At 41.7% G+C, this 15,618-nt stretch overlaps 1 protein-coding gene across 1 annotated transcript in view; it reads right to left on the reverse strand.

Moving 5' to 3' along the window:
- LOC124152171 (supervillin-like) overlaps positions 1 to 14,155 on the reverse strand; it is a 180,564-nt gene extending 166,409 nt beyond the window's left edge. The window contains exon 1 of the mRNA XM_046524995.2: positions 14,017 to 14,155. The gene's annotated coding sequence lies outside the window, so the exon portion shown is untranslated. The remainder of the gene's footprint in view (positions 1 to 14,016) is intronic.
- Positions 14,156 to 15,618: the final 1,463 nt, after the last annotated feature.

Consider the following 15,618-nt stretch of genomic DNA (forward strand, 5'->3'; position numbering starts at 1 on the left):
CGATGTTCATGTTAATCACTTGATTGTCTGGTCCAGACTTGATTACAGACTTACTTACAGACCGCCGTCATATAGCTGGGATATTGCTGAGTGCGGCGTTAAACAACAAACAAACAAACAAACAAACAAACAAACAAATCAGGCAAAAATGGTCATATTCTGATTCCCAGTACAAATATTCACAAATAAATTTTAGAATTGTCAAAGACAATATCGAAACTGCATTATGTGATGAAAAGTTTAAGATATTGTATAAATGCAAAAGTATATACATCATCAATGTCATACAGGTTTAATACGCATATACAATGCTAAACATTTTCGGCAATATTTAAATATCAACCAAGAAGTTAAAATGCAACAGCTTTTGACTACATTTAATCAATGGCAATTGAAGCATTATTTTGTCCTTTTTATCCAGGTTCCTTTGACATATCTTTTCTATTCCAGAATTTTTGTGTAAATAATTAAAACACGTAATGAAGAAAAGATGAAGTTTCTGTATGCATTTATTCTGAAAATAGATAACAAATGTGTCAAAACCATTTGAATACACTTGGCGAACATTTTGTAAAAAACGTGCTGTCAACGTTTCATGGGCAGAGCACTAACAACATTAAAGGATTGCGACGAACATGGATGAATATTTCATGTCAAAGGTCACCAAAAGGTCTTGGGTGCAGGTGAGCTAAGCACACGAAGCGTGTTTTGTAAAAGAGAAATATGTAATTGTTGTGTACTTGCACACACGCTTATAGTTGTACCACCAGAGGTGTATTGTGTCATAAATGTAACGTTAAATGAAATGATGAAGAGTGTTTGAGAATGTTAATGAACATGTCTAAACACATAATGTAACTTTATTCCTCTACAATGTACGCTACATTACCATATATCTTCATTTATACACGAATGAGAATGTAATATGTTATCACCCGTCATATGTATATTTGACAAGGGTCCAAATATGTTCTATTTACATGTACGAAAATGTGTTTATGACCTTCATCTTTGCTGTCATCGACTTGTCTCATGATGTCCTTATTTTTAAACAGAGCTTACTTTAAACAACACCCATCGGATATACGTTACAAACGGCAGTATGCAGGCATGTCGAATGCATGCTTGGTCGAACTTCCGTTACGCCCGTTTGTTTTTGGTGCTGAGATAGACATTGCGCTTGAACTGAAGAACCGAAAACATCGTGGAATCAGCCGACCTGTTGCACACGAGGAGACAAGTCACTCAGGCACTGCAAGTCACTTAGCAGATTAAACCAGTCTATATTACGTACTAGTACTTCCCGTTTACAGCACAGTTTATATAGTTACTGTTCCCTTGTTATTTATGAATATGTGTCGTTGCGCGAGAAGATATATGAGGTGCTGAGTAGATCTGGGTATGTCAGATATTACTTATCTGTTTAGTATGTACTTATAACACCCACAAGAAAGGAATTTCTAAATATAGATTTATAGCTATGTGATTACCCCTATGCGACTTCCATCATGGTGGCTGATCTGACACAGCAATGACTTCATGGTGGCTGATCTGACACAGCAATGACTTCATGGTGGCTGATCTGACAAATCAATGATTTCAGCATGGTGGCTGATCTGACACAGCGATGACTTCATCATGGTGGCTGATCTGACACAGCAATGACTTCATGGTGGCTGATCTGACACAGCAATGACTTCACCATGGTGGCTGATCTAACACAGTAATGATTTCATCATGGTGGCTGATCTGACACAGCATGACTTCACCATGGTGGCTGATATGACACAGTAATGATTTCATCATGGTGGCTGATCTGACACAGCAATGATTTCATCATGGTGGCTGATCTGACACAGCCATAACTTCATCATGGTGGCTGATCTGACACAGCAATGACTTCATGTTGGCTGATCTGACACAGCAATGACTTCATGGTTGCTGATCTGACAAAGCAATGACTTCGTGGTGGCTGATCTGACACAGCAATGATTTCAGCAAGGTGGCTAATCTGACACAGCAATGACTTCATCATGGTGGCTGATCTGACAGTGCAATGACTTCACCATGATGGCTGACTTGACACAGGAATGACTTCATGGTCGCTGATCTGACACAGCTATGACTTCATCATGGTCGCTGATCATACACAGTAATGATTTCAGCATGGTGGCTGATCTGACACAGCAATGACTTCATGGTGGCTGATCTGACACAGGAATGACTTCATGGTGGCTGATCTGACACAGCAATGACTCCATGTTGGCTGATCTGACACAGCAATGACTTCATGGTTGCTGATCTGACAAAGCAATGACTTCGTGGTGGCTGATCTGACACAGTAATGATTTCAGCATGGTGGCTGATCTGACACAGCAATGATTTCAGCATGGTGGCTAATCTGAAACAGCAATGACTTCACAATGATTGCTGATCTGACACAGCAATGACTTCATGGTGGCTGATCTGACGCAGCAGTGACTTCTCCATGGTGGTTAATCTGACAAAGCATGATTTCACCATGGTGGCTGATCTGACGCAGTAATGATTTCATCATGGTGGCTGATCTGACACAGCATGACTTCACCATGGTGGCTGATCTGACACAGTAATGATTTCATCATGGTGGCTTATCTGACACAGCAATGACTACACCATGGTGGCTGATATGACACAGTAATGACTTCATGGTGGCTGATCTGACACAGTAATGATTTCAGCATGGTGGCTGATCTGACACAGCATGATTTCAGCATGGTGGCTGATCTGACACAGCAATGATTTCAGCATGGTTGCTGATCTGACACAGCAATGACTTCATGGTGGCTGATCTGACACAGGAATGACTTCATGGTGGCTGATCTGACACAGCAATGACTCCATGTTGGCTGATCTGACACAGCAATGACTTCATGGTTGCTGATCTGACAAAGCAATGACTTCGTGGTGGCTGATCTGACACAGTAATGATTTCAGCATGGTGGCTGATCTGACACAGCAATGATTTCAGCATGGTGGCTAATCTGACACAGCAATGACTTCACAATGATTGCTGATCTGACACAGCAATGACTTCATGGTGGCTGATCTGACACAGCAATGACTTTATGGTGGCTGATCTGACACAGCAATGACTTCATGGTGGCTGATCTGACGCAGCAGTGACTTCTCCATGGTGGTTAATCTGACAAAGCATGACTTCACCTTCGTGGCTGATCTGACGCAGTAATGATTTCATCATGGTGGCTGATCTGACACAGCATGACTTCACCATGGTGGCTGATCTGACACAGTAATGATTTCATCATGGTGGCTTATCTGACACAGCAATGACTACACCATGGTAGCTGATCTGACACAGCAATGACTTCATGGTGGCTGATCTGACACAGTAATCATTTCAGCATGGTGGCTGATCTGACACAGCATGATTTCAGCATGGTGGCTGATCTGACACAGCAATGACTATATGGTGGCTGATCTGACACAGCAATGACTTTATGGTGGCTGATCTGACACAGCAATGACTTTATGGTGGCTGATCTGACACAGCAATCACTTCATGGTGGCTGATCTGACAGAGCAATGACTTCATGGCCGCTGATCTGACAGAGCATGACTTCACCATGGTGGCTGATCTGACGCAGCAATGACTTCTCCATGGTGGCTAATCTGACACAGCATGACTTCACCATGGTGGCTGATCTGACACAGCAATGACTTCATGGTGGCTGATCTGACAGAGCAGTCACTTCATGGTGGCTGATCTGACACAGCATGACTTCACCATGGTGGCTGATCTGACGCAGCAATGACTTCTCCATGGTGGCTAATCTGACACAGTAATGATTTCATCATGGTGGCTGATCTGACACAGCATGACTTCACCATGGTGGCTGATCTGACACAGTAATGATTTCATCATGGTGGCTGATCATACACAGCATGACTTCACCATGGTGGCTGATCTGACACAGCAATGACTTCATGGTGGCTGATCTGACACAGTAATGATTTCATCATGGTGGCTGATCTGACACAGCATGACTTCACCATGGTGGCTGATCTGACACAGCAATGACTTTATGGTGGCTGATCTGACACAGCAATGACTTTATGGTGGCTGATCTGACGCAGCAATGACTTCTCCATGGTGGCTAATCTGACACAGCATGACTTCACCATGGTGGCTGATCTGACACAGCAATGACTTCATGGTGGCTGATCTGACACACTAATGATTTCATCATGGTGGCTGATCTTACACAGCATGACTTCACCAGGTGGCTGATCTGACACAGCAATGACTTCATCATAGTGGCTGCTCTGACAGTGCAATGACTTCACCTTGATGGCTGACTTGACACAGGAATGACTTCATGGTCGCTGATCTGACACAGCTATGACTTCATCATGGTCGCTGATCTGATACAGTAATGATTTCAGCATGGTGGCTGATCTGACACAGCAATGACTTCATGGTGGCTGATCTGACACAGCAATTACTTCATGGCCGCTGATCTGACACAGCAATTACTTCATGGCCGCTGATCTGACACAGCAATGATTTCAGCATGGTGGCTAATCTGACACAGCAATGACCTCATGGTGGCTGATCTGACACAGCAATGACTTCATGGTCGCTGATCTGACACAGCAATGACTTCATGGCCGCTGATCTGACACAGCAATGATTTCAGCATGGTGGCTAATCTGACAAAGCAATAACTTCACCATAATGGCTGACTTCACACAGCAATTACTTCATGGTGGCTGATCTGACACAGCAATGATTTCAGCATGGTGGCTAATCTGACACAGCAATGACTTCATGGTGGCTGATCTGACGCAGCAATGACTTCACCATAGTGGCTGATCTGACGCAGCAATGACTTCACCATGGTGGCTGATCTGACACAGTAATGATTTCATCATGGTGGCTGATCTGACTCAGCATGACTTCACCATAGTGGCTGATCTGACACAGCCATGACTTAATGGCCGCTGATGTGACACAGCTATGACTTCATCATGGCCGCTGATCTGACACAGCTATGACTTCATCATGGTCGCTGATCTGACACAGCAATGACTTCATGGTGGCTGATCTGACACAGCAATGACTTCATGGCCGCTGATGTGATACAGCAATGACTTCATGGTGGCTGATCTGAAACAGCAATTACTTCATGGTGGCTGATCTGACACAGCAATGATTTCAGCATGGTGGCTGATCTGACACAGCAATGACTTTATGGTGGCTGATCTGACACAACAATGACTTCATGGTGGCTGATCTGACACAGCAATGATTTCAGCATGGTGGCTGATCTGACAATGCAATGACTTCATGGTGGCTGATCTGACACAGTAATGATTTCATCACTGTGGCTGATCTGACACAGCATGACTTCACCATGGTGGCTGATCTGACACAGCAATGACTTCATGGTGGCTGATCTGACACAGTAATGATTTCATCATGGTGGCTCATCTGACACAGCATGACTTCACCATGGTGGCTGATCTGACACAGCAATGACTTCATGGTGGCTGATCTGACACAGCAATGACTTCATGGTTGCTGATCTGACACAGCAAATACGTCACCATGGTGGCTGATCTGACACAAACAATGACTCCGTTATTGTGGCTGGTCGTGCCATCTAACGACGTCATCATGGCAAGTGATGGTGACGATGACCTGGAACGCTATGGGTCGACAACTAATGAACAAATGGGTGGTTCCGATACATTTCACAGAAGTTTAGGAGATGCTTTAGAACATGTGGTCTATGTCAAATAATTCTCAAATAGTTTTTGGCTATTTGCATAGAGCAAAATTTACAATGTTGTTAGATTTCAATATTTTTGCACTGAGCTATGTTGTAACTTTTATGCGTATTGTTCTTCCGACCGGATAAAGTATCAGAAAGTGGGGATGAACGCATTGGCCTGCGTGGAGTTTCTAACACTTTTGAAGTGTGCGCAAGTTTCTGTTTTTGGCAGGTGATGCCGCAACACAATGTTCCTGCGAGTGTGCACAGAATGCCTGAGCAATAAACAATAAGCATGTGGTTTCTGCAGTAGCACGTGAGTTAGTGTCGTCGGAAAAGTACATCACACATTCCGGATGGGAGCAGATATGTACATTGCATTTGTGCAGTGCACCAACATAATTACGTTCAGGTCCTTCTCATGTGCACTTGGATCAATTAGTATACGTTAAAACGCTTACATTAAATGCGTAATACATATCGCGTTTCTTTGAAAACAGAATTGTTACGCACCACATTATCTCATAAAGCCCTCCAAAAGATTTACCTTTTGTGGTCGTGTGGGTATACAAGAAAAGCGTTCACTGTGTACTAATGTATTAACAAATATAGCAAGACAAACACATGCAATATCATGTCAAACAATGGTTCGAAGCAATCAGACAGTTGTGAGGTACATGGAGGACTATCAAAAAAACATATGTTGATCCGGGCTCAAGTTTCACTCAAGCATTATCGCATGGCTATAGAAACTGGAGTCGCGTCACACGGGACACATTTTACGTCCGCTGCTTTTGAAAATGCACTCATTGTCGTCTTAGCCGGCGTCTAAACAAAAATTCTAACAAGTTTTTCCAAAAGTACTTAAATATATATTATAGCTTTACTATATTAAATCAAGTTTTATGAGATAGTGAAAAGAAGAACGGGGCAGATACTTTTAGCTCCTATTTCCAGATATGTCCAGAAAAATATATATACCGCATTCGTACAGCCTGGTTATGTAAAACTACATATACCACACATATGTAACACTACATATACCACTCATATGTAACAATGTAACACCACATATACCATACATATGTAAAACTACATATACCACACATATGTAACAATGTAACACTACATATACCACGCATATTTAACAATGTAACACCACATATACCATACACATGTAAGACTACATATACCACACATATGTAACAATGTAACACTACATATACCACACATATGTAACAATGTAACACTACATATACCACACATATGTAACAATGTAAAACTACATATACCACGCATATTTAACAATGTAAAACTACATATACCATACATGTAACAATGAAACATACTCATTTATTAATTGTGATATTTTATTCCTTGTAAAGAAATTTAGGGCATGCTCATATAGCATAAAAATTTGATGACATCTTATACTGGTGTGATTCATTAACACAGTACATAGCTTCCTATTTAAAGATGTATTAGAAAGTTTTGTTACACGAGACTGGCAGATAGATGCTTGTTTTATCCAATATATCGGAATATATATGATAAAGATACGAGTGCGCTTCACCTTTTGTACAAAACGATAGGATAGGCCAGGAACGAATGAGTTAGCCAACCAGGTGTTTTCATTGTCATCTGTTTTTTGCATAAGACAAAGCAAGTACTATGCATGGTGTTATGCGGGCAACCAGTACCAGGAAGCACCAGCAACCCGGATGTACCGAGGGGGGTGGGGTGTAGCAGCAGTGTTGCGTGGTGAAGTTTATAGTGAGTGTATTGGAGGAAACACATACTGCTCGTTACACTTAGAGCTGTCAGGCAAAGCAACTCCACACACTACCAGACGACAACTTGTGTCACAATGACTGCTAACATAGATAAAGCCCCTGTCCTTACTGTTGTGTCACAATGACTGGTAATATAGATAAAGCCCCTGTCCTTACTGTTGTGTCACAATGAATGATTACATAGATAAAAAAAACCTGTCCTTACTGTTGTGTCACAATGACTGATTACATAGATAAAAAAAACCTGTCCTTACTGTTGTGTCACAATGACTGGTAACATAGATAAAGCCCCTGTCCTTACTGTTGTGTCACAATGACTGATTACATAGATAAAGCCCCTGTCCTTACTGTTGTGTCACAATGACTGATTACATAGATAAAGCCCCTGTCCTTACTGTTGTGTCACAATGACTGATTACATAGATAAAGCCCCTGTCCTTACTGTTGTGTCACAATGACTGATCACATAGATAAAGCCCCTGTCCTTACTGTTGTGTCACAATGACTGATCACATAGATAAAGCCCCTGTCCTTACTGTTGTGTCACAATGACTGATTACATAGATAAAGCCCCTGTTCTTACTGTTGTGTCACAATGACTGATCACATAGATAAAGCCCCTGTCCTTACTGTTGTGTCACAATGACTGATTACATAGATAAAGCCCCTGTTCTTACTGTTGTGTCACAATGACTGATTACATAGATAAAGCCCCTGTCCTTACTGTTGTGTCACAATGACTGCTGTTGCATTATGCCACAGGGTTCACGCTCAATCCATTGAATGAAAACCGCGCGGGCCTTATATGCAACAACGCACGAGGGACTATATATACGTATCTCAATTACACATTTATACATCCATACGATTTATTATATTATCATAATATAGACTTGCGATGGATGAACTAGGAAGGTTGCTTCATGGACACGTGTGAGGGAATTTCCTCTATTTCAGTCAATCGGTATACCACGACGCGCTACCTGCTGATACAGACAAGACAAGCAAGGCTGTAGATCACCTGTAGGCGACTAATTAGCAATGATGATGCAAGCAGCAGTGACGCCAACGTATTTGAAGTAGCAAAAAGAAATGCTATTATCAGACACATCCTGACGACCTCGAAGCCTCATGCGGACGTTCACTCGCAATAATAGATGTGTCAGTAATTTAAGTTTCATTGCCACCGCATTTTTTTCTCTTTAAAAATCCACGAATGTAAAAGTGTGGTTTGGCACCGCACCACACGTTCGCCAACAACCAAAGTCAGCTATTGAAGTAGCCCAATGATCGGTAAAGGTGTTGGAGATGTGCAGTATACATTAAGGAGACAGACATTTCCGTTTTAACAGAATGAAATATTTTGATGAATATCCTTGTAGATTTAGGCAAGGCACCGTCGAAACCATAGTGCACATATTCGACCGGTTCTATCACACCTGGGCGTGCAGCTGTCACTTTTATGTAGAACGTTTCCATAGTGGGTCAAACTATCTGAATTACGCTACTCAGATCACTTTGCGGAACAAGGCCACAAGTCAGTATTGCGGGTAAGGACAGCAATACTCACTACGGACTCCATGGCTCGGAGTCATCCCCCAGGTCAAGTGCAGGTTCCCGATAAGTAAAACCTTTTATGAGTGCTTCTGAATATCTCGGACATGCATGCTATATAAACAGATTCAATGAATTATTTCCACTAAAACATAAACATTTTCACATGATATTCATATATCATCACTTACTTATAGAAATATGTGTATATGCAAGAAAGGTACTAATTAACTTGTCATAAGAGCCGACAATGCTTGTCGTATGAGGCGACTAACGGGATCGGGTTGCCAGGCTCGCTGACTTGATTTGATGCATGTCATCGTATCCCAACTGCGTGGATCGATGCTCATGATGTCAATCACTGGATTGTCTGGTCCAGACTCGATTTTTTACCGACCGCTTGAATATTGCTGATAGGTTAAACAACAAACAAACAAACAACCCCCCGAGCATTCCCGAATAATAATTATGTAATTAGGAAAGTTCCATAATGTGTTCAACATCCGATTTGTGCTCATTATTTACATTTCACTGAACGTCAGTGGGATAACACAACACAGCGTCTGACAGAATCTGACAGCGGCAAGCGGCTGTATGCATCTTGGATAGATACACCAACGTCATAAGGATATATGGAGGGTATCATTTTGTATCTACTTCATGTATCAGTGGTTGTGTAAAGTGTCGGGGTTCTCTGGCCCCAGGTATATTCCCACGTACCCCCTCACCAGAGATATATATATCCGCCGACTACTTACATGCGCGTCTCACAAGAAGCGGCGCTGCATCTGCCACATGCTTCCCTACTTTACCTCACTATACCACACTCGTTTGCCATAAGTCATCCCCTACGTCATGACATCACGTCAGTCTACAGCAGCCACAGGTGAGAACACGCGCTTCCAGGGTCCCTCCTATATTGAGCTCTGCCCTAACGAGGAGTGTATATCTGACCTATAATCAGGTTTTGACAAACCAAACATTTCTGGCCGTTATCCGACCAATTCAAGCAGTAATACGATTCCCTTGGACCAATCGACAGATCGTAAATAAACACAGCAATGAGAACATCCCTTGCGTACAGAGGGAACCAGCTTGTTTGGAATATCTTTCCCAAATGGGATATATATATATATAGTAACCCTTTTTACCACGTGAGGGGTATCACGGCTGTATGAAGTGAATGTGTGTGTAGAACAGTTTGAAAGATAATCAGACGGTTACAAATCATCGTTGTTGGTCTTTATCGTTATCGCTCGAGAACACCACTGTGTACTGCATACTTTCGAACGAGACGCAACATACATATTTGTCCAGAAACCGGGAACTGATGTAAGATACCAAGTATTATACTAATTACTTCTGTCATATGTACATAGGCGGGTGAACGCATGCGGAAAATGACATAAAATGCGAATGCGAGGGGGGGGCTATGGTATGCGTGTGTGTCTTACGTTATCGTTCCATTACGACTGTATTCCAGGTGCTTTCATCACACGCACTCAAAATTAATCTATAATATGCGGTGGAAACACAAGAGAAATTCTAAGGTATTATTGGGGGTAAACTAAAACTGTTAACAAACGAGAGGCACACTCATAATAATAAGATTACAGAGGTAAATGGGGAAATGTCAAAATGTGGAAACATGAGGAAATCAAGGCAAACTACCCTGAATGTACTGTGATGTTTGTTTTTGTTTTGTTTGTTGTTTAACTATGGCTATTCCAGCTGGATGATGGTGGTCTGTAAATAATCGAGTCTGGACCAGACAAACCAGTGATTGACATCATGAGCATCGATCCACGCAATTGGGATACGATGACATGCATCAACCAAGTAAGCGAACCTGACCACCCGATCCCGTCAGTCGCCTCTTACGACAAGCATAGTCGCCATTTACGGCAAGCATTGGCTGCTGAAGACCTATTCTAGCCCAGATCTTTACGGGTCTACTGTTAATGTACCGTGATGTACTGTGAATGTACCGTGATGTACTGTGATGTACCTTGATATACTGTGAATGTATCATGATGTACTGTGAATGTACCCTGATGTACTGTGATGTACCGTGCTCTACTGTGAATTTACCGTGATGTACTGTGGATGTACTGTGAATGTATCGTGATGTACTATGGATGTGCTGTGAATGTACCGTGATGTTCTGTGAATGTGCCGTGATATACTGTAAATGTACCCTGATATACTGTGAATATACCGTGATATACTGTGAATGTACCCTGATGTACTGTGAATGTACCCTGATGTACTGGGAATGTACCGTGATGTACTGTGAATGTACCGTGATGTACTGTGGATGTACTGTGAATGTGCCGTGATGTACTGTGATGTACCCTGAAAGTACCCTGATGTACCGTGATATACTGTGAATATACCGTGATATACTGTGAATGTACCCTGATGTACTGTGAATGTACCGTGATATACTGTGAATGTAACATGACGTACTGTGAATGTACCGTGATATACTGTGAATGTACACTGACGTACTGTGATGTACCGTGCTCTGCTGTGAGTTTACCGTGATGTACCCTGAATATACCATGATGTACCCTGATGTACTGGGAATGTACCGTGATGTTCTGTGATGTACCATGATGTACTGTGAATGTACCCTGATGTACTAGGAATGTACCGTGATGTACTTTGAATGAACTATGAAAGTACTTTGAATGTACCGTGAAGGTACTGTGATGTACCCTGAATGTACTATGATGTACTGTGGTGTACAGCTGTATATGGTCGGTTGCTATAGAGATCCACGCCCGCGGAAGTTAACACCCGTAAAGTCAAGCAAACATTGTCAAGCGCTTGACATATCCTCATGAACAACGAATATGCACTGTGACTGGGAATACATGCACATTTTGGTAGCTGAGCATTGCACCAGATATGACTTACTGAACGTATACCACTATCATCTCAGTTGGTTTAACCCATTATTACACTTCTTGTATAGGATACTGACATATATACATAACCTATTGCACAGAAAACTAACATACATTTAACCTCTTGTACAGAAAACTAAGTCATATATTTAACCTCTTGTGCAGGAAACTAACATATATTTAACCTCTTGTCTAGCAAACTAACATATATTTAACCTCTTGTCTAGTAAAATAAACATATATTTAACCTCTAGTCTAGGAAACTAACATACATTTAACCTATTGTACAGAAAACTAACATACAGTTAACCTATTGTACAGAAAACTAACATATATTTAACCTCTTGACTAGGAACCTAACATATATTTAACCTCTCGTCTAGGAAACTAACACATATTTAACCGATTGTGAGGAAACTAACATATTTAACCTCTTGTACAGAAAACTAACATATATTTAACCTCTTGTACAGAAAACTAACATATATTTAACCTCTTGTACATGAAACTAACATACATTTAACCTATTGTACAGAAAACTAACATATATTTAACCTCTTGACTAGGAAACTAACATATGTTTAACCTCTCGTCTAGGAAACTAACATATATTTAACCGATTGTGAGGAAACTAACATATTTAACCTCTTGTACAGAAAACTAACATATATTTAACCTCTTGACTAGGAAACTAACATATATTTAACCGATCGTCTAGGAAACTAACATATATTTAACCGATTGTGAGGAAACTAACATATTTAACCTCTTGTACAGAAAACTAACATATATTTAACCTCTTGACTAGGAAACTAACATATATTTAACCTCTCGTCTAGGAAACTAACATATATTTAACCGATTGTGAGGAAACTAACATATTTAACCTCTTGTACAGAAAACTATCATATATTTAATCTCTTGACTAGGAAACTAACATATATTTAACCTCTCGTCTAGGAAACTAACATATATTTAACCGATTATGAGGAAACTAACATATTTAACCTCTTGTACAGAAAACTAACATATATTTAACCTCTTGTACAGAAAACTAACATATATTTAACCTCTTGTACAGGAAACAAACATACATTTAACCGATCGTCTAGGAAACTAACATATATTTAACCTCTTGTACAGGAAACTAACATATATTTAACCTCTCGTCTAGGAAACTAACATATATTTAACCGATTATGAGGAAACTAACATATTTAACCTCTTGTACAGAAAACTAACATATATTTAACCTCTTGTACAGAAAACTAACATATATTTAACCTCTTGCAAGAAAACTAACATATATTTAACCTCTTGAAGGGGAAACTAACATATATTTAACCTCTTGAAGGGGAAACTAACATATATTTAACCTCTTGTCTAGGAAACTAACATATATTTAACCTCTTGTCTAGGAAACTAACATATATTTAACCGATTGTACAAGAAACTAATATACATTTTACCGATTGTCCAGAAAACAATATATTTTACCCCTTGTGAAGGAAAACGCAAATTGATTTAACTTCCGACATAGGAAACTTACATTGACTTGAACTGAAACAGTGTACACACATCATTTACGTGTATTCTAAATAGTGTGATTGTTGCGTTGGCATTCAAGTGGTTATTCTAATCACGATAACGAAATCTGAAAGCAAACATATTGCACTCTTATGACACAAAGTACATCAACATCGCTATCTTATGAACAATAACTTCGAGGAACTGAACTGATTCTCTACCATGGACATATTCCGGCAAATGAAACCCTCGGGAACCAGTTCCGGTAACATATTGGTTTGATAAAAGACAACATCTATCGCTGTGTTTACGTCTTAAGCAGTGAGTTACAGCTCTCTCGCTACATGTAGACAATCTAATGGAACCTGTAATCCGAGATGGCACGTGTGGGCCAACGCCATATCATTGCCAGAGCGCTACACAACTCACTAAGACACACAATTAAAAAATTACCTGTTTTTAGTAGAGTTGATTGAAGGTGTCTGAAGATGGCTTGTTACCCCAATGACAGTGGCTTGGTGGTTCACCCTACGAGGTTCCGGGTTACAGGGAGAGTGAGGATTAACACCGTTACATCTTCAGTGTGGTAACGGAACCGGCATGGAGAGGAGCGGAGTGATGGGGTGGTATCTATGTGCATGGCAGTAGGCAACGCCGTTATATCTTCAGTGTCGTAACGGAACCGGCATGGAGAGGAGCGGAGTGATGGGGCGGTATCTATGTGCATGGCAGTAGCCGATGCCGTTATATCTTCAGTGTGGTAACGGAACCGGCATGGAGAGGAGCGGAGTGATGGGGCGGTATCTATGTGCATGGCAGTAGCCGATGCCGTTATATCTTCAGTATGGTAACGGAACCGGCATGGAGAGGAGCGGAGTGATGGGGCGGTATCTATGTGTAGGGCAGTAGCCGATGCCGTTATATCTTCAGTGTGGTAACGGAACCGGCATGGAGAGGAGCGGAGTGATGGGGCGGTATCTATGTGTAGGGCAGTAGCCGATGCCGTTATATCTTCAGTGTGGTAACGGAACCGGCATGGAGAGGAGCGGAGTGATGGGGTGGTATCTATGTGTAGGGCAGTAGCCGATGCCGTTATATCTTCAGTGTGGTAACGGAACCGGCATGGAGAGGAGCGGAGTGATGGGGTGGTATCTATGTGCATGGCAGTAGGCGATGCCGTTATATCTTCAGTGGTGACGGAACCGGCATGGAGAGGAGCGGAGTGATGGGGCGGTATCTATGTGTAGGGCAGTAGCCGATGCCGTTATATCTTCAGTGTGGTAACAGAACCGGCATGGAGAGGAGCGGAGTGATGGGGCGGTATCTATGTGTAGGGCAGTAGCCGATGCCGTTATATCTTCAGTGTGGTAACGGAACCGGCATGGAGAGGAGCGGAAGTAATGGGGCGGTATCTATGTGTAGGGCAGTAGCCGATGCCGTTATATCTTCAGTGGTGACGGAACCGGCATGGAGAGGAGCGGAGTGATGGGGTGGTATCTATGTGTAGGGCAGTAGCCGATGCCGTTACATCTTCAGTGTGGTGATGGAACCGGCATAGAGTAGTCTGTCTTACAGACCCTGATACAAATATATATCAAATACAGCCCATGCAAGTCTATAATGTTTGGCAAGTCTAGATCACTGCAGTATCAGGAAAATGAAGAGAGTCACTGGGCTCCTTTTTATTATATTTTTATTAAGATAACTGAACAACTGTTTTTTTGTGTACGCTAAGTTCATTTCAGAGACTAGATGTTAGTCTAGGCATGGAGAGGAGCGAAGTGATGGGGCGGTATCTATGTGCAGAGCAGTAGGCGATGCCGTTATATCTTCAGTGGTGACGGAACCGGCATGGAGAGGAGCGGAGTGATGGGGTGGTATCTATTAGTAGGGCAGTAGCCGATGCCGTTATATCTTCAGTGTGGTAACGGAACCGGCATGGAGAGGAGCGGAGTGATGGGGTGGTATCTATGTGTACGGAAGTTACATCTACAGTGTCGAAGCGGAACCGGAATAGTGATGGAGTACGGAGTTAATGAGGATCGGACTGGTAGA

Source organism: Haliotis rufescens, unplaced genomic scaffold (assembly GCF_023055435.1).
Source record: "Haliotis rufescens isolate VD_foot unplaced genomic scaffold, xgHalRufe1.0.p SCAF_4, whole genome shotgun sequence".
NCBI classification, from domain to species: Eukaryota; Metazoa; Mollusca; class Gastropoda; order Lepetellida; family Haliotidae; genus Haliotis; species Haliotis rufescens.